The sequence below is a fragment of the Hyperoodon ampullatus genome (genome assembly GCF_949752795.1).
Source record: "Hyperoodon ampullatus genome assembly, chromosome: 14".
NCBI lineage: Eukaryota > Metazoa > Chordata > Mammalia > Artiodactyla > Ziphiidae > Hyperoodon > Hyperoodon ampullatus.
The window spans coordinates 1265721-1287656 of NC_136927.1; positions in this window are offsets into that span (position 1 = coordinate 1265721).

Consider the following 21936-nt stretch of genomic DNA (forward strand, 5'->3'; position numbering starts at 1 on the left):
CTCGGTGCTCACAGGTCTGCTTTCCACTGCCTGGGCCTGCACTGCATTGCTGGGGGCTTTCTCTGAAAGTGCTGAGGTCACTCATCCATCCATCCATCCATGTATCTATCCATCCATCCATTCTTCTATCCATCCAGGGGTGAAATGTTTGCTTGGTCACTCAGTCAATGAACATTTTCTGTTAGGAGCTGGTCTGACGGGACCCCCAGATGCCCACCACCTCACTGCAGAGAAGAGACCAATGATGAGCAAACAGCTGAAGGTCAAGGCAGAGTCAGGTAGAAACAGGAATAACTCCACCCCAACAAACGGGACAGGCAAGAATTTCAAAGGAGGTTGAAAGCACGGTGGAAATACTCCCCTAGGAAGACAACTTTGAAAAAATAAGATGGACCTATAAGCAAAGAGGTCCTAGAAACACAGGATCTACTGCCTGGTGAAAAGGTCAGTCATGACACTTTGTCACAGACGTGACATTTTGGTGTGGTGAGGGTGAAGAATTAGTTGGGACTTTTATCAGTTTCCATGGTCACACATTTCTATATTATTTGAACTTTTAGCATATTTCAGAAAAGAAATAAAAAGGGGAAAGAAGGAAATGTACTCCTCGCCGTTGTAGCAGGGGATTTTGCACTGTGTAGACGCACCCAGAGCCCCCAGGCGAACCCAGGCCGGGATCTGAGTTGGGTCTGGCAGGAATGAGCTGCAGGGTGGCCCCCAGCCCCAGGGAGAGCTGGGTGGGGAGTGCCTGCGTTACCAGAGAACACCTCTGGGGGGCAGCAGAGGCCACAGAACGCTCTCAGCGTGCGGAGCAGGGACAGGGCTGAACCCAGTGTGGGCGGAGGAACGGAGGAGCCCTGTCCTCCTCTGCGCTGGGGAAGGGGGCGTCCTCCTTCCCTCGAGCCTTCCCACCCCCATCCACACTAGGGCAGGGCTGGCCCCCGGCCTCTTTCAGTTCTATTCTCGGTCTCTCTCCCTCTCTGTCTCTCTCTCCCCTGCCCACCCCTCTGTCTCCGTCTCTCTCCTCACCCCCACTCCCACCTGCTTCTCTGGGTGTCTCCCTCTCCCCATCCAAAGAGTCATCTAATGACAAACCTCTTTGTCCTTCAAAGGTGTTGACATCTGTCATTTATGTCACAGGCACTTGCAGAGCTTGTCCTGAGGGCCGGACCCTGAGCTATGCACTGTAGGGCTAGCAGGAAGTCCAAGTCCAACCCCAACCCCCGGGGAGGCCGTAGGACACTCACAGTTAACAGGATTATACATCAGACCACAGCATGAGCGTTACAGATCAGGACTAGGCAATATAAGCTGGACTAGACTGTCAAGGCCATAATGAAACACAAAGTGGGTGCATGCTGGCCACTGGGTCCTCCACCGTCGCTATGATTGGGCCTCAGGTTTAGCTTTGAGCTTCCTGGTAGCCACAGAGAAAAGGGAAACAAGATCAGGCACCCAGGTACCTACCTCCCTGCTCATGGTCAGAAGCGCTAGGCTGTCCAGACTCCACAGGGAGGACTGTCCTCTCCCAGGCTTTCTGAAGGGGCCACTGAGATGTCAGGGTGACACCTGGGCACTCTCACTGCCCCTTGCTGGGATGTAACCCCAAAGCATCACTCAGACAGCACAGGAGGGTTGGGGGGATGGAAAGCAAGGACCCAGCCTCCCCCGGGGCTAAACCTTGAGGAATTGAGGGCCTTGACATTCTCTGAATAAATAGCAGGGCTCTAGGCCAGGTTAGGTTTATATTTTTATCACTTAAAAAACTTGAGGCCTGAAGTACATGCAGTAGATGCACTTGGAGTGCCGTCCTGAGTTTCGACAAACGCGTGTGATCATATAGCCATGACCGCGGTGCCCCACCTGCCCAGTTCCCTCCTGTCCCCCAGCCCCTGTGACCCCTGGTCTCTTCTCTGTCCCCGTAGTTTTGCCTTTTCCAAAATGTCATCTGAACAGAACCCCGTGGTATGTGCTGGCAGGGCTGCTGAGGGGGTGAGCTGCGCAGGCATGCGTGTGTAAGTGTTTGCATGTGTGTGTACCTGTGCGCGTGTGTGTTTCCGGTCCCTCCTCGTGCGCCGGTGGCCCCGTCCGCCCACCACCCTCTCTGCCTGACTTGCCACCTCCGCTAGGGATGAGCTCCCTTGGGAATGAACCACCATCACTCGTCAGCTGACAGTCCTGCCCCCTTGTTTTCAAGTGGTTCCTAACCGCCAGCCCCCCACGAAGGGCATGGCCCCCACTTCACCTCCTGGGCACTGCTGGCGCTTTTGTAAAGACACACAAGTGACATCGGAAAGTGAGGCTGTGGCGCGGGGACCCCGTGGGCACAGCCCCTGGAGGGGCCCTTGTTCTGCTGCGCCTCACGTCCGTCCTCCCCTCTGGACGCTGGGGGCGAGTGGGGCCATGCAGGTACCTCTGTCCCGGCTCTTGGCATCCGGCTGTCCTGGTGACCCTCCAGCATGAGGGAAGTCAGACCTTCGGGGGTGGGGGGCACACAGTGGGGGCTTTTTAATTCATCCAGGATGCGGTTCTGCTGCACCCTCCTGGGCGGCCAGTCAGCTGCCACCAGCGATCCCCCGACGTCCCGGGCACCCGCCCTGGGAGGCAAGCTCTCTGCGTTCCTGCTCAGCTCACCTTCCCCGCTCCCACCCACCTTCCCCGCTCCCGCCGCCACGGCTGGCCAGGAGCCCTGAGCCCCGCTGCCGCCGCTGGCGGAGCCGAGGCCCAAGCCTTTCCCTCCCCACAGCGAGTGTCAGGCTGGCTGTGTCCTGGTCCTGGGAGGACAGCAGGCTTTGCAGCGCGCAGCTGGGACGCTGGCGAGGATGCTGGCAGTGGTCCGCCCCAGACTGTTACGGTTGTCCACACGCTGGGCCTCGCGTCGCCTTGGGGCCTTAGAGGGGCTTCTCCATCCACCACGTGTCCGGGGAGGCTCCAGCGCCCCTGCACAGGGCTGGGGGCAGGGGAACTCCCTCTGGGACGAGGCCCTGCAGAGCAGGCCCCTCCTGGGGGGCCCGGGTCTGGATGTGGGTGTGTGGGCGGTGGCACTGCAGGGCGAGGAGAGGGGTGGGTCTGCCGCCAGCTCCTGCCCACCCCCCTGCACGTCAGACTTGGCTCCATCACCAGGGGGCAGTCCAGCAACAGCCTCCTGCACCTTCTCTCCTGTACGGGAAGGGCGTCCCTGCTCCCGGCCTGTCCTCTACCCGCTTCTCTCCCGCCGCCGTGTGTCTGGTTTCCCTCCGCAGCCCCCAGGGCCGAGGCCCCCGAAAGCCTGCACTCTGGGAGCAGAGTGGCCTGAAAGCAGAGACGTGCACACGGGGGGACTTGGCGTAAACTCATTAAACCCCACGAACCCGCCTGCCGAAGGATCCCAGCCTGCGCCTGCCTGGTCTTTTAATCTCGTCCAGGCCTCGGGATAATTTGTTTAGCTGTGCCGACCAGTTGAAGGTTGATTCAATTGGACTAGGGTTATTTATTTGTGCCCGGATTTGCTAAGTGTCATTGGAGGTACATGAGGTCTTCATTACGGTGGCGAGATGGCTTCATTAGGGTGATGGCCACTCCTGCCCTCCACCCCCCCCGCCCTTCTCCGAGCACCCAGGCCCCCTCCCGCCTAGGGAGGGCGTGGCAGCCTTGGGGGGCTGGTTCCCTGGTGCAGCCTGGCTTGGGGGGTGAGCACTGCGTTGAGGGTCCAGAGACCCAGGTTCTGATCCATGCTCTATGTTGACCACCTGTGGTTCTGCTCAGGAAATGGTCACTCCTAAATGAGTTTGGGTGACCTGCTCTCCTGCAGTCATCCCCCTGGAAGGACCCTAAAGGCATCCACCTCCCCAAGCCTCAGTTTTCCCATCCACAAACTGGGAACACCCACCTTCCCTCTTGCCGCCTCCGGGGTGGGCTGCATAGTCTGCGAGGCCCTGTGACTTGTGCACTTGGGCGTCAAGGTCACAGGGAGGGCAGGTGGGGTCCGCGGGCTGGCAGAGCGCACTGCCCAGAGCTAGGCTCTCTCTCCAGGCAGCTGGGAATGATGGATGGTGCTGCGGGGCCGCCCTGGATGAGCAGACCTGGCAGTTTGCCGCTCTCCTGCCCTGGGGTCAAACGCCTGGCTGGTTCCTCTCCCCCGTCCTGTGTCCTCCTAGCCCGTCCTGGGCATCGACTCTGGGGCTTGTGCCTGGGGCCGTGGGCGGGCAGGTGGGAGGCCCCATCCCTGTGACAGGGCTGCTCCCCGGGTGCCCCCCTCCCAGCCAGCAGGCTCTCTGGCACAGAGCAGGCACCGAGGATAAGAGAGTTCTGGGTGGAGCTGGAGGGCCCGGGCCACAGGCTAGAGCGACCGAGGTCAGCGGAGTCGAGCAAGGGGTGGGGGTGCCCGCCAAGGAGTACCCGCCGTGCCCCGAGATTGCCAAGAGGGCTGGAGTGCTGGCCGTCCTTCCCCATCGCTGATGTAGGAGCCCAGAGCAGGGGAGGATGGGCAAAGGGTCTGGGGGCAAAGATCCTCTCCATGCTCCCCACCCAGGGGCACCCCAGAACCAGTGGGCTTGTCCTTCCATCCCTTCCAGGACAGGAACCAGAGCCATAGACAAGCGTCCCCCTGGGTGGTATTTCCTAAGCGAATACCCTGTGTTCTAAGAGCTCAGTGGGTCTCAGCAGCTTAGGCTGATCCCTTACCTGAACCTGGGGGAATCTGAGGCCCAGAGAGGGGAAGGAGTGCCCCCAAGGTCACACAGCGCACCAGGGGCAGAGCAGGGACCACCGTTGAGGGCCACACGAGGAAGACACTGGTACTGACCCAGGAGCCAAGCCCTCCGTCTACAGACCTCAATGTGTTAAGGCTCAGAGAGGTTAGGTGACCTCTCTAGAGAGGTTGTCCGGGGCTGCACAGCTGCTCCACTGAAGAACTGACTGCAGACCTGTCTGCTTCTACACCCATCCCTGTACCTCCCTGAGCAAGACAGGCATCAGGGCTGTCCTGGGAAAGACTTGGGGATCTCCCTGGAAGCCAACCCTGAGAGGAGGGTCTGAGAAGGAGTGCTGTCATTGGGAGGTGCTCTCAGGGCAGGGGGGAGTGAGTGGACGGCTGCGGCTCCCCCCTGCTCAGGGCCCTGGGCGACACTGTGGAGCATCCCTCAAAGCCATCCCCCTCCAGGTATTGGAGGTATTTCTACACCAACTCCATCAGGCGCTGGTGAATGTCTGTGTCCTGGACCATCTCCTCCTGGGATGTCTCATGGTCCTCATGTCACCAGGAGGAGACACCAGATGGAAAAACTGAGGCTCAGAGAGTCTTGACTGGGTCAGAGCCCAAAGCAGCCACACCAAGAAGCCTTCCATCCTTTTCTCCAGCTGGGTCCCACCCTTCATCAGGCTCCTGTCCCACCAGGCCATGAGCCCCCCAGGGAAGGGTTTGTTTCTAACTCACCTGAATGCCCCCAGCTGCCCGCATGTTCTGGGCCCCAGGAAAGGGTCAGTCGTGTCGTGGGTTGGTATCTGGATGGTCTGTTGCTGTGTGTTCCAGTTTGCTATATGACAAACCCTACAACAACGATTTTACTATAGCTCATGACTTTGTGGGTCAGGAATCCGGGCTGGGCTCAGGCGGGCGGTTCTTCTGCTCCACGTGGCATTGATGAGAGGCCACCTGGGGCAGTGTTTGTCCTTCTGTGACTGGCTTATTTCACTGAGCCTCATGTCTTCCAGGTTCATCCATGCTGTAGCAGGTGTCAGAATTTCCTTCCTTTTTAAGGCTGAATCATATCCCATTGTGTGGATGGACCACATTTTATTATCCATTCATCCACTGATGGTCACTTGGGGTTGTTTCACTTTTTGGCTACGGTGAATAATGGTGCTGTGACCATGGGTGTACACGTATCTGAGTCTGAGTCCCCGTACGCTCTTTTTTTTTTTTTTGGCCATGCCACATGGCATGTGGGATCTTAGTTCCCTGGTCAAGGATCCAATCCATGCCCCCTGAAGTGGAAATGTGGAGTCCTAACCACTGGACCACCAGGGAAGGTCCCCCGCCATACACTCTTGAGCCCACAGATTAAGGGGAGGAGGTGCAGGCTCCACACCAACAGGAGGAGGGCGAGGACTCGCAGCATCTTTGGTCCACCCCGCCGTGCTGTGCAGAGAGAGGTTGCCTGGACACTTTGGGTCACGTAGCAAATAGGGAGGCAGCAGAAGAGCTGGCAGATGGTGGAGGAGAGGGGAGCTGGGGGCCGGTGTCTGGGGTCTGGGAGGACGGGTGGGGAGCAAAAGTGGCCCGAGAAGTGAAAGCAGGGGCTGGAAGCCTCTGGAGAGGGCGGGGCTGTGGACCTCAGGTCTGGCCAAGGGGGGTGTGGTTTCAGAGGACACAGGCGGCCTGGGTGTGAGTCTGGGCTCTGCCGTCTAGGAGCTTTGTGACCTGAGCTCTCAAATGCCCTCCCTTGGGAGATGGGGGGAACTAGCACAGCCGCCCCCGCAGGATGTAGAGAGAGTTCAGCGGGAACTCCTGCAGGCCTCTCGCCTGGCTGTCAGTCAGCCGGGTGACGAGAGGGGCCCTAGGCTCACCTCCAAGGGCCCAAGGTTATGCCCACACGGATCAAAGTCGGCAGGGCTGGGGGCTGGGGGCTGGGGGCAGGCGGCTTCCCAGAGGACCAGGCAGAGAAGGGCTGGTGGTTCCCTCTGGTGTAGCAGGGCTCACCCACCTGCGGCAGCGTCCTGGGAGCCTCCCTCTCAAGGCCGTGGTGCTGGGCCGGCTCCCTTCCCGGGGCCCCTGCCCTCGGAAGGCTGGACCAGCTTCCTTACTGGGACAGGGCCGATCGGGGGAGCCTTCCAGGGCCTTCTCGCATCAAACTTGGGAATGGGTAACATCAATCCCACGCCATTCCAGTGGCAAAGGGAGGGGAAACAGACTGCATCTTGGTGGAGAGAACCACTGTGGCCGTACCTGCAGGCAGTTCCCCCAGAGTCCCGGCCACGAGAGTGCTGGGTGTGATGCCCCCCCACCATGGGCTGGGGCCGGGAGCCCCTGACTCTGGTGGGGGTGGGGACGCTGGGGCCTGAGAAAACAGCACTGGAGCGTCCGCAGGCGCTCAGTGTATGCTCAGCCCGTGATGTACGAGGGGTGACTAAGGCAGCCAGGCTGGACCCGCCGGCCAGGAGTGGGTGTCCTGCCCTGGCACCTGGAGGGCTGAGGCTGGGTGGGGGAAGCACCTTCCTCGGGTCGCTCCCTCCCACCCGCTCCCCGAGCAGAATCCCGCCCGCACCGTCTCCCTGAACCTGCCTTTCCTTGCACGTCAGCCAAGTTCCGATTCCCCCAAGGCTGCCTCACCAAATATTCCTTCTTTCTCATCACCATAATTCTTCATTTGTAGGTTAAGCTGCACCTGGGGTTCTCAGAAATCCACTCACTCCCTTGCAACTTGCCAACTTCTCCAATGTCTCGTCCTCCTCTGCCTCCTTCCTTCTTCTTCTGGAGGAGGAACCTGGCGACGGCGGCGGTGTGGGGGGTGCGTGGGGAGGGTGGCAGCTCCCGGTGCCACCTGTAGGACTTTGCCTGGAAACGGTGGGGCTAAAGCCACGCTCCCAGCTGGAGAGAAGGCAGCCTGGTCTGTCTGTCCACCCTTTCCAGGCACCGTGGACTAGAAAGATTAGTCAGGCCTGACCAACATTTTCCAGCACCTTCCACGTGCCAGGAGCTCTCTTCGTGCCCTGGTGATATTGTTGAACACTGAAGACCACACCCCCTGCGGTCCCCATTTTGTCCCCAGAGAACCAGGCTCAGGAAGGCGTGTGACTGGCCCCAGGTCAACTGGACGGTGACGAACAGAGTGGGATTCCAGCTTGGTTGGGAAGAGGAGACCAGTGGCTAGGAAGCTATGGCACAGAGGGCTCGTGGCCTTGGGGTGGCACCCCCGGCAGGGGCCCAGCACAGGCAGAGCAGGTGGTAGGGAAGCTCGATGTCCCGTGAAGGAGCAGAAGCCAAGGCTGGGGCTGGGTCCCGTCCTCCGTGCAGCCTGTCAGAGCCCTCGGCCTCGGGGGACTCTGCTCACCTGCAGCGGCACCCGGGGAGGTTGTCAGGAGGGCGGCAGGGCCTGTCGGTCAGGCCGAGTGCTGGCGGGGCGGAGGCAGGAGCCCTCCAGAGACTGGGAACAAGGCCAGAGCCCAGGCGGACTGGGCACCTCGGGGCCTGGGGAAGCTGTCACCTAGCAGGGCTGGCAGGGAGCCGCACAGGAGAAGAGGCCTGATTGACTGCAGACCCCAAGCCCAGAGGCACCCCCGCTGCTATTCCCCCAGTTCCTGCCTTTCTGAGATGGTCCAGGGCCCCCCTCCCGCCCCGCAGCAAGAGGGCCGGAGCCCCAGGCCAAGGGTGCTGTTTCCTCCCTCCTTCCCTCCCATCCAAGCAGCCAGCGCCCATCAGGACAGGGAGGGAGCTCTGCTGGGCGTGGGGATATGGTGGTGACACGATCACAAAGGCCACCGTTTAGCAGGAGAGGGAACAAACCGGGAACAACAGGTCCGTAATGTGTGCTCCGGGGCTGAGCCTCTGGGAGGGGTAACGGGGCCGCTGGCCTGGGCTGCAGGCCTGGGGAGTCTCTGATGAAGGGAGATGAAGGGACATTTGGGCTGGGCCAGCGGGGAGGCGAGCAGGCCATGGGGACAGAGACGAGGAATCAGCTGTGTGAGGGCCTGACGGTGGGGGGTGGGGACACAGGTGAGATGGGAGGCTGCCATTCACTGAGCAGCTGTGTCCTGGGCCAGCAGGTGGCGTGGGGCAGGGGCAGGGCCCCTCACTGCACTGTCCCCTCCCCCGGCCCCCACCGGCAGCTCCTCATCCAGGACGCCTGCCCGCCCGGCTGGAACAGGCCTGGGTCCTGGGGGAGGGCTGTGAGGACACAGACAAGCCTCTCTCCTCAGATGACAGTATCGTGCGTCACTGACAGGAAGCGGCTCTGCGCTTCCCACAGACCCTGAGGGGTTGGGCTGTGTGTTTTTAACCCATTATACAGATTATTATTCCATTAGTGGAGTCACACAGTGGGGGCCGCGGGACTTTCATCTCCAAAAGGCCTTGCGAACATTGATCACTAAAAATTAATTAAAGCATTCTAATCTCCAAATGCCTCTAGGCTGCAATATCCCCTTCCTGTGTCGGCTGAGAGAAACACAGCCCTGGTTACGGGAAGTTCCTGGTGGGGGCATCGTTCACAAGGCAGTGGGGCAGAAGTCAGACGGGGGGAGAAGGGGTGAGCGGCCCTGTCCCTCCGGCCCGTCCCTCCGGCCCCCTTCCCTCCGGCCCCCGTCCCTCCGGCCCCTGTCCCTCCGGCCCCCGTCCCTCCGGCCCGTCCCTCCGGCCCCTGTCCCTCCGGCCCCCGTCCCTCCAGCCCCCGTCCCTCCGGCCCCCGTCCCTCCGGCCCCTGTCCCTCCGGCCCCTGTCCCTCCGGCCGTGCTGTACTGGGGGTGGAGCCCAGTTCTATGCTGAGGTCTCGTGCCCTCCCGCAGGGAAGCCGTTTGCCAGCCTTGAGGGGCTGTGTCCCTCTGCTTCTGCTACATCCCCGGGCGGATTTGAGGAGGAGAGGCTGCGTGATGCTGGACGACCTCCCACCCCGGACCCCCATTTCTCATCAGTCACTTGGTCTCTGGGACCCCTTCCCGTCCTGATTCCCCCAAATCCGAGAGAAGCTTCTGGCACCCTGCTGCCTTGCCAGGCTGACTCTCTGGTGTAAACTCCAGTTCAGCCAGAAGGTTGAACTAATAATGCAGGTTCTCCGGATTCATTATGTTCCCCGGGTTTCTCTCCCCTTGGGAGCCCCTGATGTTAGATGAGCAGATTTGGGGAAGCAGAGTGGCCAGGCGGCGGGCCGTCCTCAGGGTGGACCAGGGCAGGCTCAGTAGGTGTCGGATGCAAAGACCCGGGGGCCTTCTGCCTGGGTGCTGTGTGCCTGGCGTGTGGACATGTGTGTGCATGGTGTGTGTGGCCCCTACAACCCAAGATTCAGAAAGCCAGGGCTGTCCAGGCCTTGAGGGCCTGACGGGTGCTTGGGGATGGGCATGCCCGGCCACGTGCCCCAAACACATGGAGAAGGGGTTAGGCCTGGTCTTGGGACTATTGGGAGGATGCTGATGAAGCACGGTTTTGCAGGCCCCAGGTTGCAGGGGACGGTCCTGGTTAGTCCTGAGTTAGCAGAGTGCAGGGGGTCAGGGAACTCTCAACCAGGCCTCAGGTTGGTCCCACACCTGGGCTGGCAGCAGGACTGCAGTGGACATCTGGTGAGCAGGCGGCCATGGCTGAGGGTCTCCCATCGGAGACCAGGGTGGGGCGTGCTGATTCAGGACTCCAGAGAAGGGCTCTGATGATGGTGCCACCACGCTGGCAGTGACTGACAGCTGCTTGTGTCAAGCTTGTGGGTGTGCGGGGTGGGATTCTGCGGAGTAGCGATCAGCAGGGGAGGCTCTGGAGTGACGCTGGGAAGGCCATGCGAACCAGACCCCAGTCAGGAACTGGGAACCAGAGCCTTGCGGAAGGAGCCGCAGTGCTGCGTCTGGGGTGAGGGTCGCCTGGCCTCCCATCCTGGCGTGGCCTCTGAGGCGCTGCGCACCCCCGGTGAGTCAGTCCCTGTCTCTGAATGGCAGCGTCCTTGTAGGCAAGGCCTGAACTCTGAGGTGCTCTAAGAGGTAGAAATCGTGCATGTAAAACACTGGCCCAGGGCCCGCCTGGTCCGAGGAGGAACACAGCCCATCGGGGTACTTAGTGGCTGATCGTTGACCTGTTTATGGAGCGGGCCTTCTCCAGGGCTGGGGAGCGTGAGTGCGCACGGCTGCCTCCAAGGACTTACCTCCACGCTGAACGGACAGACGTTCGACGAGCAGCTCCAATCTAGTGCGCTCAGCGCTGTGATGGGGAAAGAGGGGCCGTGGGTGCCCAGAACGGGGGCGGGGTTCTCCGGGGAAAGTGCCATGAAGAGCTCTCCCAGCTTAGACCTAATGAGTGAGTAGCTCTTCTCCAGGTGAAGCTGTGTAGAGAGTTCTGGAAGGAGGCGGCGGCGTGTGCATAGGCCTAGGGAGAAGGAGTACGCGCAGACCAGGAGCTGATAAAGGTGGTGACTGTGACGGTGATGATGATGAAGGTGATGGGGATAATGGTGACGTTGATTGTGGAGATGATAATGGTGATGATAATAGTGATGGTGATGGTGATGATAGAGGCAATAGTGATGGTGGTGGAGATGATAATGATGATGTTTATGGTGATGATGGTGATGATGGTGATGATGGAGGTAATGGTGACCGTGATGACGATGGTGATGATGGTGATGACGGCAGTGATGACGAGACAGCAGTAGCAGCAGCCTCCTCCACCCCTGGTCAGGGGTCCAGGTCAGCTGAGGGGACCAGGACAAGAGTGCTGGCTAGTTAGGGACTTGGCTGACTTTTCCCATGCTCCTTTGCTCTCTGATCCCTCCGCCTTTTCCATGGTCCCATGTAGACTGTACCCGCTGGGCTCCTCCTGTCTGTCTTTAGACAGGGCTTTGCTTTATGCTATGTCCCATCCCAGGGATGAGGACCACCCAGGCTTCAGTGTCCCTCAGCTGTATCCCAAGTCCTCCACGGATGGCCACTCCCAGTCTGGTCAGTTGAGGGGGGTGAGTTTCCATCTTGGAAGGGCAGGCCACCTCTCCCTGGTCCCCTCACCAGAGCAGCCCCTACAATGAGGCGATAGCTGGCAGCTGCTGGGCCGCTGTTTCCAAGGCTGGCTGCAACCAGCGGCCTTATCAGGCAGGACTGAGCCCTCTGACTCTCCCCTAGACCCATCCTCCTGGACCCAGCAGCATCTTCCCAACTTCTTCCTTAAGAGCACGTAATTGGGATTTGAAATGGAGATCAATTTGGAGGTTCTAGAAATCCTGTAGGGACCCCATGTGGCCATGGTGCCGTTTCTATTGGAAACGAACCAGTCTGTGAGCTTCTGCCCCTAACTGGCCCCCAGCCCACGTGGGCACTGGTTGGGGAGCCCATGCTCCCCTTCCACCTGGTACAAGGAGCTGTCCTAGAACACAGGACGCAGGCCCTTCCAGAGCTGTGGCCTGGTTGTTCTCCCCATGCTTTCTAGTCTCCTCCAGACCCTCCAAAGGCGTCCATGCCCCGCCCTGGCCTCCCCCCTCACACCACACCCTGCATCAGGCACTCAGTGGGTGCCAGGCATGGGGCTACGCTCACCTTAGGCCCACGAGGCAGACCTCTCCAACCTCTGAGCCCGAACGCTTAGCCACGAGGCCACGGGCCCAGCTCACCCCCGCCTCCCACTGTGTTCCAGCCACGTGAGCCCCCCCTCAGTCCTGCTCTTGTGTACTGGCACAACATTCTGACACTAGCAAAACAATCATCCTTTCGTGTTCCCTGATGCCTCCCATCTCTGGGGCTGAGCCCTGAGCTGCCTCAAGGCCCCTGGGTGGGGAGGAGGGAGGATCCCATCCAGGACAGACAGGTGAAAGAAAGGTCAGCCCAGGGTGCAGAGCCAGCTCACAGCGAGGGGAATGGTTGGGACAGCCAGGCTCTGTGAGTGAGAACATCCTCTCGGTTCCCTGGACTCCGATTTAGCATTTCAATGGCCAGGGCTGGCAGTGATGTCCTTGAGTCTTGCTGATGAGTGAGGGCGAGAGAATCCTGGATGGGGTGCAGTAAAGGGGAGTTCTGGTCCTGGTGACGGTGGAGAGGCAGGGAGGTGGGGATGGGGTCGGGGGGAGCAGCCAGGACCTCTGGCATCCAAGGGGCTTTGGGTGTGGGGACACACGAGAACTTGGGGGCTTCCGCCCTCGTGCAGCGTGGGGAGACTGAAGGCCCCTCGGCTGTGCCCTGCCCACTTCTGACACAACATAGGCAGGAAGAAGCCAGGAAGATGGGCAGGACAGGGTCCTGGCTCCGCGTGCCCTGTGTGGGTGTTCAGTACACTTGGAAGTCCCGGAGGCTGCAGATCAGCAGGGAAGGGCCATCAGGGATGGAGAGGCCACAGCCTGGGCGGACGTTGTGACCGGGGCAGACGGCCTTGAGAGAGGACGATGCGGAGCCGTCCTCGTGAACGTGGCAGCAGCGTGGATGCCCAGCCCTCCCCGCAGACGTCCCTGCAGGACCTGATACGCTCACCAGCTTGGCAAGCAGCCCCCAGCTTTTAATCTGTGGGAGAAGCGACCTTTTATATTTCAGATCACATGAAGTTAATTTGCACTCCAAGTTCAAGAGAGCTCCTGAGAAGGTACAAATGTGATTTCTTAACAGCTGTTCCTGAAGGACTCAACATGACAGAAATGATGAGAAGTGAGGGTTCATTTTTAGAGAGAAAGAGATGCTCTCTCCCCAGAGCCAGCCCTGGATGGCGGCCATCAGATGAGAAGAGCTGCGGGAGCGTGGGGGGCCCACTGCTCACCCTGTACGGTGTCCCTGACCCACGGCTGTCCTCTTGCTGCTTGAATACCACCAGTGATGGAGAGCTCACCACCTTGAGGGCAGCCACATCTAATGCTGGTCGGGTTGGCTGTGGGAAAGTCTCTCCAGTGTGGGGTCCAATCTGTTCCGTTGATTGTGCTCTGCCCTCTGAAGATGTACAAATCACCCCCCCCTCCTGTCTGGTGTCTGAAGGTGGCCAGCTCATCCTCCCCTTCTGCTGACCACCTCCAGTTCCTTAACCGTGTGTCCTAAGCTGGTGTCCAGGTCCTCCCGTCTTGTCTCTGGGGGTGTTCTGATCTGCCAGTGTCCCTAAAGTCAGGCACTCAGAACCAAACAGAATGTCCCTTTTTCTGACCAACCGGCCAAGAGTCCTATCGCTTTCCTGCTTCTGGACACCGCACCTCCAGCCAGATGGCCAGAGATCATATTCAGCGTGACCTTTGAGGTGCGCTCCTGGCCCACCTGGTTGACATCCAGGGAGAAGCCACATGTGACCGGTTCTGTGCCAATTGCTGTGGGAGGTTGGGCAGGGGACGTGGCTGCAGGAGCGGTAGGTCTAGTCCAGGCACCGAGCTGACACTGATGCGGGCTGTGGCTTTAGGGTGAACCCAGCTGTCACGTCTTCCCTGCCATCCTGCCCCATACCCATCTGGGCCCTGATGATTGGACCAGGGCCGGTCACCTGACTTAAGCTAGACCAATCACATCAGCAGTTGGGGTAGCAGGTCAGTCCCTGCAGGTGGCTGCGGGGCAGCTTTATTCCCATGGGGTCTGGGAAATCTGATGTCCATTTGCAGAGAAAGAAGAGAGATGGGGTGGGGGAAGCCATGCGGAGAGAGGAGTAAAACGTGAAGCAAATGCAGAGAGGTGGGGGTGGGTGCACACCCCCAGAGCCCCCCTGTGACACCCGCCCTCCCAGCCACGTAGACCCACAAGGTCCCACGGGGAGGGAGGGGGGTGCTGGGGGTCTTGCCCTGAGCCCTTCCTGGTGCCAGGATTCTCCGGCGTCCTTGGGACCCACCTCAACCTTGCGGAAAGATCCAAGGCAACCCAAAGGCCTCACCTCTCAGGGTCCCACCATCCTTGCTGCCCAGGGTAACACAGGCCAACAGCCAATGAGGGGCTGACAGCCCATTGCCTGGGGCTCCTGGAGGCTGTGTCATCTTGTAACTTTTGTAATTTTTTCCCACCACTCCTTGGGGATGTTTACTGGCTACTGGCCCCGTACCTGCCCAGGAACCCGCCAGTTGGGGCCAGGGGAGGATTGTCCAGGCTGAGGCAGCACGATTCAATGCTTGGCCAAGAGTGGTTAAGACCAGCATGGGCTCAGCCTTTCCTGGGCCCTGCTCTGGCATGAGCAAGGGGCCTGCCCTCTCTGAGCCTCCAGTCTGTCCCCTGCAGAACGGGGACAGTTATGTCTCCCACCTCACAGGCCTGCTGTGGCTGCTCTAGGAGCTCTAGGAGCCAGTGTAGGTAGAGAGCCTGGCATAGAACCAGTCCCGTGGAAGGCAGGTCCACGATAGGAGGATGCCTTGCAAGATGGTGCACTCACGTGGCTGGCAGGGGTGCTGGCAGAGGGCCAGAGGCCTTGGTTTCCCCTCCACGTGGGCCTCCCCCCGGCCCCCACTGCACCACCCCTGTGCTCCGGCGGCAGGCGCATCGCTTTTTATGATACCAGCCTCAGACATCAGACAGCATCTGTTATGAGCAGAATTGTGCCCCCTCCAAATTCGTGCGCCGGCGTCCTAACCCCTAGTAGCTCAGGATGCAGTTGTGGTGGAGACGGGGTCTTTAAAGAGAGAATTAAGGTAAAATGAGGTCATGTGTGTGGGTCCTAATCCAGTCTGACAGGTGTCCTAATAAGAAGGGGAGATTAGGACACAGACACACACGGAGGGACGACCACGTGAGGACACGGGAGAAGACGGCCATCTGCAAGCCAAGGAGAGAGGCCTTAGGAGGAATCACCCTGCCTACACCTGGATCTTCAGCCTCCAGAGCTGAGAGGAAATAAATGTCTGCTGTTTACGCCGCCGGGTCTGTGGTATTTGTTACAGCTGCCGCGCTGACCAAGAGCATCTCTCAGCTGCACTCTGTCCATAAGGCGATCGGAGGCCTGCCCAGGCTGAAAGAGGGGCCACAGGTGACCCCACCCCTTCATGGGAAGGTTCTGGAAGGGCAGGTGGTCCGGGAATATCGATGGTGGGAAAGACCGTGTGCTACGCTGACGCACACGGATTGCCCAGGAGCGGGACTCAGGCAGGTAGTGCGGAGGGGCGGGCAGCCGCGAGGAGGCCTGCTGCATCATAGACGCGGGCCGAGGGGGCGCAGCGCCGAGCGGGGCCTCCCCAAGCCGCCTAAACTGCCGGCTGCGAGGGTGGTTGACAGGAGGCGGCGGGGCCCAGGGCCCAGCGTGTAACACCTGACAGCACAGTCCCGCGGCCCCGGAGGCAGGAGGTGCAGCCGGAGAGCCGGGCGCTTCCCATACTCTGCGAGGCAGCGGACGGAGAGGTCCCTCCGAGGACTGCTCGGCCCGCCCCGCCCCCAGGCACCGGCCCCGGCCCGGCCCCGCCACGCCCCCCCTCCCTCGGGCCCCGCGCCCCGGCTGTGCTGTCTTTGCCACGCACTTCCGTCCCCCACGAAACCCCTCTAGGCCGCCCGTGGCAGCCTCAGGTTTTGTGTGCCGTGCTGGGTCACGTCTCAGTGGGTTTTATTCCTCTCATTATGCTGTTTAACAGGCTGTTGCAGCCTCTCAGACAGCGTGGGGAGGTGTTGTCAAAGGGAGAGGCTGGAAGACAGTGACTTAGGCGAAGGAGGGGCCTCTGGGCTGCGATTTCCCGGAGCAAAGCCGAGGCCCCGGGGTGGGCGGGCGACAGGAAACAACTGCTGAGAGCCCCTCGGCGGGGTCTCCTCCAGGCCCCACCTGAGTGCACATGGGCTCGGGCAACGCCCAAACCGAGCTCGCCTTGAGGACTGGAAAACCAAGACTTCTCCCCTTTTTTGTCTGTTTCCTCTTCTCCCAGGTCCCTTGGGTCACCTCATTCATTCATTCACTCACTCATCCATGACAGGGCCCTTTGGTGCCAGAGGACGCAGAAATGAATGAGACAAAAAAATCCCAGTCTCCTGGCACCGACCAGACACAGCACAGACGCGTGCCCTAAAGCACCACTCTTGTTTCCTTTCTCTTATCTTCAAAATCGATTCGTTTTCAAGCAGTCCAGCAGTTCAAGTGGTTAAACACAGAATTACCCTACAACCCAGCAATTCCACTCCTTGATATTTGCCCACAAGAAAGGGAAACACATGTTCACAGCAGCATATTCACAACAGCCAAAAGGTGGAAAGAACCCCAATGTCCATCAGCCAATGAACAGATGATAAAATGTGGTCTGTTCACACAGAGGAATATTATTCAGCAAATAAAAAGGGACTGAGGTCCTGATACGTGCTTCAGCCTGGATGAATCTGAAAACGTGGTGCTCAGTGAAAAAAGCCCTCCACACAAGGCCCCAGAGTGTGTGATTCCATTTATGTGAAACGTGGTGAGCAGGGCTGGGAGGGGTGGGGGAATGGGGTGATGGCCGAGGAGTGCAGGAGTGCTTTCTGGGGTGATGAAAATGTTCTAAAATTGATTGTTGGTGGTGGGTGCACACCTCTAGGCAGGTACTAAAAACCTTCGAATTATGCGCTCCGAGTGGGTGATTTGTGCGTGAGTTATATCTCAGTAAGGCTGTTGGAAAATCACCATGCCTACCTTCACAGGGGTGTTAAGGGTATTAATTATTCTCTGTAAAGTATTTAAAATAGTGCCTGGCACGTACTAAATGCTCAGTAAATGTTAGCTATTTAAAAATAGTAAATTCCTTTTAAGCACTCGAAACCCCGGGCGCTGGTGCTGCGCCTTGCCTCCTGCTGTCCATCAGAGACACTCTCCCCTGTGATTTCTTTGAATATCTGGGTTTCATAACTGGCTCCTCTGCCCGTGTTTTTTTTTTAATGAAGTTCTATTTTTTTTTTTTTTTTTTTTTTGCGGTACGCGGGCCTCTCACTGTTGTGGCCTCTCCCATTGCGGAGCACAGGCTCTGGACGCGCAGGCCCAGCCGCTCCGCGGCATGTGGGATCTTCCCGGACTGGGGCACGAACCCGTGTCCCCTGCATTGGCAGGCGGACTCTCAACCACTGCGCCACCAGGGAAGCCCTGAAGTTCTATTTTTTAAAAAAATTTATTTATTTTATTTTTGGCTGCCTTGGGTCTTTGTTGCTGCACGTGGGCTTTGTCTAGTTGCCGTGAGCAGGGGCTGCTCTTCGCTGCAGTGTGCGGGCTTCTCATTGCGGTGGCTTCTCTTGTTGCGGAGCACAGGCTCTAGAGTGCAGGCTCAGCAGCTGTGGCGTACGTGCTTCGTTGTTCCACGGCATGTGGGATCTTCCCGGACCAGGGCTCGAGCCTGTGTCCCCTGCATTGGCAGGCGGATTCTTAACCACTGCGCCACCAGGGAAGCCCCTGTCGTGGTTGTAGTATCGCCTTTGAGGGACCCTGGCATGGCCTCCCCCCTCCCCACCTTCCCCGCCGCCCCACAGGACCCAGACTCTGGGGTTATGTGACCTCTTTGGGGGTGGCCCCCTCCCTGTGCTCCCCCACTCACTCGTCCCAGACCCCAGCGCCCCTTCCTTCGAGGCCAGCAGCCTGCCACACATGCGCTCACACGCTCTCAGGCTCACCCACATACTTTGCTTGCTCCCGGAGAGGTAATTTGGACAGACAGGTGCCCTCGAGGCTGGCGCTGGGTTTGGCTCCCGGGACCCGGGCTGGGGGCCGCCTCCACGAAGTTCGTGGATTTCTGACCCAGAGGACAGGCTGGCAAATCCATGTGTGAACTTTTGCAAATACCAGTAAACTGACAGAATGGCTAATAATTTACATGATATTAAAACCATCCAACTTTGTCTGAGTTAATTAGGAGGGTAAAATGAGATTTATTAAGGGCAAATCCAGAGCAATCCAACAAGAGAAAGAGTCGGAAATAGAAAAGGCAGGCGTTCGGAACAGTGTTCATAACCACGGAGCAGTACTGGAAGGGGGTGTCTGATGAGACATGACATGTTACTCATGGCAATGACCCGCTCTCCCCATCGCCCCGGGGAGCCCAGAGCAGCCCAGGGGCTTCGGCTGAGCCATCCTGCCCGGCTCTGCGAGGCAAGAGGGCAGCCTCTTGGTCTGCTCTGGCAGCGGGTGGCACTGGCCAGGGGCTGGGGCCTGTCACAGAGCTCCAGTTCCCAGGAGAGACCAGAGACCCAGCCAGATGAGCGGCCCTTGGAGCCCCAGCAGCATCTTTACATGTACTGAGCACCTACTGTGTGCCAGGCAGGGGCTGGAACACTTTAAAGTACATTTGTTGAGCACTCACCGTGTGCCGTATTCAGGAAGTGCTGCAGTGACTGTGTAAGTCAGGTTTGTGGGTGCTCACTCCTAGTTTGTGGGTGAGTAGCCGGGCTCGGAGAAGGTCAGCAACTTGCCCGAGGTCACACAGCCAGGATGTGGCAGAGCCAGGGCCCAGAGCTGCTGGAGTCTGGATCCCACAGTTCTCCCGGCTGTTCAACAATGGTGTGGAATGCCTGCTATGCATGGAACCGGAACCGAGGGTGCGGGGCGGGCATGGTTCCTGCCCCCAGGTGGTGCGGCCCAGAGGCCGAGAAGAATGAGCCAACAGGTAGTGATGCTGCATGTGATGAGTCCTCTGCTGGGGTGAACCCAGGGGCTACAGGGGTGCATGGAAGGTCCTTGAAACCCACCCTGTCCTGGGTGATCAAGAAGAATGGCCGGAGCTTTAGCCGAGCTAGGGGCGTGCGATATGGCGGAAGTGCTCCAAGCCGATGAAACAGCAGGTTCAAAGCCAGGTGTCCTTGGAGAGCTGCAAGTCATTCCTTCCCAACTGAGCCTCTGGCATGAAGGGACAGCGGGGACAAGTGTGGCTGGGGTGGGGGTGGGGAGAGATGTGGCTTGGAAGCCGTGCCAGGGAGTTCGGGTTGTATCTTCCGGACAATGGGGACCCCTGCCCACTCACGCCCCTGTCTGAGGATGAGGGTGAGGAGGAGGGCCCCTGGGAGAAGAGAGGGGCCTGGCCTGAGTGGGCAGCAGGCCAGTTGAACCTCATGGGTTCTGAGCAGGGTCGCCAGGCAGCTCAGGTGGCCCCAGGCTGGAGCCTCCCTGACGGTGCTGGTCACTGTCCCCGGCTCCCAGGGCGCCTCGCAGCTCCATTCTTCAGGGCCTGGTCCCAGCACACCGACCCAGCTCTGGGCTTCCTCACAGACCCCACGTGTGGGGCTGTCCCTGGACTCAGGCTGTGCTGGCTAGTCGTCTGGAGCTAGCCGTGCCTGTGTGCCCAGCCTGGACACCCCCAAAGGTGGGGACGGTGGGGCCCACACCCCTCACACGCTCCTTTGTCTTTCCAAGGGCCTGGCCACGCAGTGAGTGTGGCCTGCCAACAAGCTGGGGGAAAGGCTGAACCAGCAACTTTATCCCCATTTGCATTTGAGGAAAGTGAGGCTCAGAACAGGGTCGGGAGCTGTGCACTGAGAACTTAACATCAGGGGAAGCCACGTGGGCCCGATGCTCTGGTTGCTTTTCCCCACACACTTAATGAGGTCCCCGTCAGACCAGCTGAGGCTGACCCAGGGAGGCAGTGCTGGTGATGAGGGAGAGTAGAGACCTCCCAGCACCCCAGAATTTGACCAGCCTCCCAGGGTGGGGATCTACACAGGGACAGGCCCCGGGGACCCCTAGGATCCTCAAAAACAGCTGCCCCAGACCCAGCTGTCAGAGAGAAGACTGGGGAGGTGGGGTGGGGTCTGCCGGGCCACGGCTCCGGGGGTGCAGGTGTGGGGACCGGCCCCACTGCAGAGCTGCCTGAGGAGCTCTAATGATGGCTCATGTCAGAGCCGGCCCTCGGCTCTCACCGCCCTGCGTCTCCAGTGGCACCACGCCAATTAATGATGAGTTGAGTGTATCGTTAGTTTCCGAATCGTCAGGAATCCAATTAGGGGCATCTTAGATCCACTTGAGCGGCTCTGCTGCTCATCCAGTCTGGAGAAGTTGGGCTGGGCTGGGGGTACCTGCTGTAGGCTGACAAGCTGTAATGGGGCTTTGGCAGTCAGAGGGCTGGATTAAATTGGCACAGCGAGGCTGAACTCCTGGCTCCACCTGCATGCCGAGGGCCTTGGTCTCCTGACCGGCCGGTGCGAGTGTCCTTCTCTTGGGGGTGATGGGCCAGGTTGACTGCAGGTCCCCTGGGAGGCAGTTCCAAATGTCGCATTCCCATCAGACCTGGCCCTGAAGGGCCATCTGGTCTACCCCTTCATTGACAATGGGAGAAACGGAGGCCCCTCAAGGCCACAAGAGACCCTAGAGGTGGACCTGATCCAGACCCTCGAGCAGATTGGAATCCCCTCCACCGTCCCAGCCAAGTGGCCGTTTACTTAGGCCTCTTTTATGACAACAAGGCCACTCTTCCTCCCATCAGGGCTTGTTCCCTGTGTCCATTGGGGTTCTTTATCTGCAAAGGAGGTGACGTTGGCCACGTGCAGATCTGGAGGAAGAGCTTTCCAGGCAGAAGAAATAGCAAGTGCAAAGGCCCTGGGGTGGATCAGAAACGTGGGTCAGAAATGTGGCCCATGGGACTTTCCTGGTGGCGTGGTGGTTGAGAATCCGCCTGCCAATGCAGGGGACATGAGTTTGTTCCCTGGTCTGGGAAGATCCCACATGCCGCGGAGCAACTAAGCCCGTGAGCCACAACTACTGAGACCACGCGCTGCAACTACTGAAGCCCGCATCCCTAGAGCCCGTGCTCCGCAACATGAGAAACCCGTGCACTGCAATGAAGAGTAGCCTCTGCTCTCCGCAACTAGTGAAAGCCTGTGCGCAGCAATGAAGACCCAACGCAGCCAAAAATAAATAATAAATAAATAAATAAAACTATCAGTAATAAGAAAATTAAATTGAAAGTCTGGTTTGAAAAAGAAAAAAAAAGAAATGTGGCCCGTGTGGCCACTGGAGCAGGAGAAACTGAGGGCAGGGAGGTAGAGAAAGGAAGCCCTGTAGGCTGGGGTGGGGAGGGACATGAGAAGCCACGGAGCTCTAAGCTGGAGAGGGACGCGATCTGTGCTCTGAAGGCTGGAGCTGCCTCCTCACTGAGGAGTGGAAGGCGGGAGAACATGGAGATCCCGGTGTGGCCACTGGCTGGAGGGGGGACTGGGGCTCCTGGACTTGCTCTGGCCTTGGGGGCGTTGCTGGGAAGAGGGTATGATCAGAGGTTTTGGCCTGAGCCGCTGTCGAGGAGCAGAGGACGAGGCGCTCTGTTTGAACCCATCCTGTTTGAGCAGGTCTAGGGAAAGGGCAGTGGCTCTGAAGGTCTGGGGAGAGGCGGGGGCTGGAGCTGAGAAGGGAGCGGGGCTGAGAGGTAAACCGTCCACACGGAAGTGTCGCCTCCACCCAGGAGTGTGAGACCCAGCCAGGCAGGC